At 45.7% G+C, this 4038-nt stretch overlaps 1 non-coding gene across 1 annotated transcript; it reads right to left on the bottom strand.

Moving 5' to 3' along the window:
* Positions 1–1926: 1926 nt before the first annotated feature.
* Positions 1927–1999, bottom strand: Trnav-aac (transfer RNA valine (anticodon AAC)). The gene has a single exon. It is a non-coding gene; the product is annotated as a tRNA-Val (tRNA).
* Between the last annotated feature and the right edge of the window lie 2039 nt (positions 2000–4038).

The following is a 4038-nucleotide window of genomic DNA, read 5'->3' as shown; positions in this document are numbered from 1 at the left end:
CACAGCTCCACACCCCCTACCATACCTCAGCATATCTCCTGTATGTAAGGACTTCCTCCTGCCTGGTCACAGCACAGTTGTAAAGTCCACATGGAGACTGCTACCATTCAACTCCCACCTGTGGCTGAGTGATTCCTCCATGGCAAGTGGACACAGTTCAAATGACATATGGCATTTAGTTGCACATCTCCTCAGTCTCCCACAGTCTGCAGTAGGTCCTGTCTTTGACCTTCATGACCTTGACATTCTTGGTGACTATGGGCCAATCCTCCTGTAGACAGATCCCACTTGAGGGTGTTCTTTGTCCCTTATGATTTCACTCAGGGTTCCGTTTTTGGCAGGAGTGTCCCACAAGTGCTGCTCAGCCAGCAGGGATCTCACTTGCCCACAGATGAGGACAGTTACTTTGGTCATTGTCTACCCTGTTGTCTGCCAGACTCTCCCCCTGTCCAGTTCCTCCTTTCTTCTTATAATTAGTTTATATTTCACAGGGTTGTGTGCTGAAACTTGAGAACATGCTGTTCCTCATTGGTGTTTGAATTTAGTCAGTTAAATCAGCACAGACTTGGGCTTTCCTGTTTAATTCAGTGAGTTTTAATTCATTACTATCATTATTTATTTGATGCCCAAAACCTCTCAGATTTTGCTGACAGAGAGCCCCGGGAAGCTGACTTCCATGTCCTTCTGACCTTCCCCTCATCCTCTGAGCACACTATTGCTTTCTGGCACAGCAAGCTGTTCCAAGTTCTTCTCGTGCCTTCCCTGACCCAGCAATGGAGTTAGCTGTGGATCCAAGGAACCCCTCCCCTTTAGGGGAGAATCAAATTTGAGGTCAACATCCAGTTGCTGGCTGTGCTCCTCATTGTTGGGGTAACTGTCCCCAGACCCTCTCAGTGAAACCCATGTGTGTACAAGTGTGGATAAACACACATGTGTTTCTGTACATACACACTTATGATTCTATGTCTACATCCGTCTATACATTGTTGGACTAAACACTTACTTAGTTCATCAGTCCCCTTTGTGTCACCAACTCTTCACTTATGAACTTTCAGCGAACTAAGAAACATAAAAGCTTTAAAAAACCATCCTGTCTAGACCATGATGAAGAATGAGAAGTCCTTCAAACCAGAGCCTGGCTGAGTGGAAGCTCTCCAGCTCCAACCCGACCACCAGAGAGTACTAGAGTGCACTTCCAAGAGCTAGGGTTTGACCTTGCATTTTTTTTTAATGGTTCTTTGCCACACTTTTTCTCATTTACAACGTGTGCTAGGCTTTAGACTCTGATGTGGTTCCAAAATATTGTGACCGGATTCCTAGCCCAAGACTTACTGTTTTTCTCAAATCAGTGACTGCATTGGAAAATACATTTAGCATGTCCGATCCACGTCCCTCTGAAGGGTGTCTTAAAGAGGTTTGTAAAGTTATATTTGTCAGAAGGGCAGAAGAATGTCAGTCTGTCCTGATGGAGCACTTTGTGAACAGAAGGGTCCAGTTCCTGTTGCGTGTCAGCTTCCTGCTTTCTTATTTCCAGCATGCAGTGGTAGGAAAGGTCCTGATTTGGTCTATTCCCAAAGACTACCTTGTATTTTCATGACAATACAAGAATAATCAGATTAAAACCTAAGGAGAACCAAAGCTAGGATGTGTTTCAAAGGATGAAAACATGGCGGTTGCATTCCACATTGTGGAAAAAGGTGCTCATGGGATGTCTACAGTTCTTCGGTGATGTCTAGGTCATCTTTGGATCCAGTAGTACCAGGAAAAGAAGTAAAGGTTGAGTGCAAAGTTGATGGATCATCCAACCTAGAAACTGAGGGTTATCAAGACAAGTTTTTGGGAAAAGTTATATTCAAAACTATAGTATGTGCATCATAGGAACAGAATGTCTCCACAGAATAAATGTTATTTTATTTATTTATCTATTGGCAGCACTGGGGTTTGAACTCAGGGTCTCATGCTTGTTAGGCAGGTGCTCTACCACCTGAGCCACTCCACCAGCTCTTTTTTGTGATGGGTTTTTTTTCCAGATAGAGTCTCATGAACTATTTGCCCAAGTCTGGCTTCAAGCTGCGATCCTCCTGATCTCTGCCTCCTGAGTAGCTGGGATTACAGGCGTGAGCCTGGACGTCCCATTCTAGAATTATGGAAGACCACTTGTGAGAGCTGATGTCACTCTGGGGTAACATCACGTGCTCCAGGCCATAGCACTGTGTCCTCTGACCTTACTACCTGTTGCCTCTGCTGCTCTTTGAACAAGTGCAGTCACCAGACAGGGACCAGGGAACACCTGACTGCAAACATGTAAAAGAGGACGGGAGTCTTGTCCTCTTTTTATGCAATTTTAATTGTTAAATGTCAAAAGCTTAATGTTCTATGTGAATATTTTCTCCATTTAACACTGGTTAACTGTCATATCTTGATGCCAACGAAGTTTTAGCAGTAAAATGGGACCTTGCCAACATCAAGTGACTTTATAGCTACAAGAAATGTGGTGTGGAACGAAGTTTTGTATGTGAGGAGGAAAGAAAGAAAGTGGGTCTGAAATTGTTATTTTGGATGTTTTGTGAAATTATCTCCTACATACTGAATTAGCCTGTGGGTCTTTTTGATTAAGAGCACAAACTTTTTGTTGTAAAACATGTAAAAATACTAATGGGGTTATTTTTAGTGCTGGAACTAAGCCTCTGTAGATTCATTTGTTTTAGGCTAACCAGGAGGAATATGCACCTAATATTTTTAATAAAATTAAATTCATATGACTTAAGTTGTACAATAGACTGTGGAATATGTTGTTACTGCTTTTATTTAGAAGACTGTGGACTCAAATAAAAGATGTACATTGTGAATTATTGTTTAAATCCTGCCCAGTTTAACCTCTTTACTTTTCCAGATCCAGAGCAGGGGGTGTGACAAAGACTCAGGACTTGGGACTCTCAGCCAGAGGAAAGAATTCCAGGCTAAAATGATGTGCACAGGGTGTCCAAATACATGGGGCTTGTCTGGGAGGATCCCAATGACATAGCAAGGACCAATAGGAAGACATTATAGGAGAGCAGGTGCCGGCCTGAGGCAAGGAGGGAATCTTATAAAAAGCCATAGTTGCCCTCTGAGGAAGCAAGCAGCCCAGCGAGGTGCAGTGTTCACTGACTGACCCCTGCCGGGGTGCTGCTGAGGGCTTCTGCCTTGGGAGTTTGGTGGATTCAGGTACTCTGTCTTCTTTCTAGCTCTGACTGCCATCATCAGTCCCCCTGTGCCAGTCAGCCGCTTTAAAGATCTGAAGGGTCCTGGGTTTCTACACCAGCCTTGTTCCCTCTGAGCGCCGCCACCCGTCCCCAGGGCCTTCTGGAAACTCCCCACCCCACTCCCACCACATTGTCCCCTACCTGGCTAGTGAAACCTCTGCTTTCCCCGGGGTTTCATCCAATTTGGACTGGGTGTAGCATGGGTTGGGGCCATTTTCTCCCACAGGCTGCATAAGTGCAAGGCCAGCTGCCTGGGGTCACTTTGCACCCCTTGGGGTTGAGCCTTCCCTGCTTCCTGGACTCCCAACTTCTTGGGGGTTCCCACTGGCCCTTTTGGGTCCATCTCTAGAGTCACAGATGGATCCCAGGCAGTCTGAGATCTGTGGAGTGTCCTGGCCCTCTGGACCTTCCTGAGTCTTCCCTCTGAGCACCAGTGGCCAATCTGCTTCGCCTAGAAACACCAGGGTGGTCGGTAGGTGGCGCTGCTGGGCCAGAACCTGCACCAGAGGAAATCAAGCTGGGGAAGAGTACAGTGCAGGGCGACAGAGAAGACTGGGAACTGGAGGGGGTGGGGCCCACCTTAAAGCGGTGTGCTTGTGTACGCATATGAACATTCCAGCCAATAGATGCACGCAAGCGGTATATTTACACACACATCATGCACACTGCTAAATACAAATACGCATATCAGTGTGTTCATATGCACACACATCTATGGCGGTATACCTGTACACCTGCATATATGTACACATACAAATCAGCATATATATCAAAATGTTATCAGCCAGGCGTG

This window comes from Castor canadensis, chromosome 12 (assembly GCF_047511655.1).
Source record: "Castor canadensis chromosome 12, mCasCan1.hap1v2, whole genome shotgun sequence".
Classification (NCBI taxonomy): Eukaryota; Metazoa; Chordata; class Mammalia; order Rodentia; family Castoridae; genus Castor; species Castor canadensis.
The sequence above is the reverse complement of the archived record's forward strand: the minus strand, read 5'-3'. Positions and strand labels throughout refer to the sequence as shown.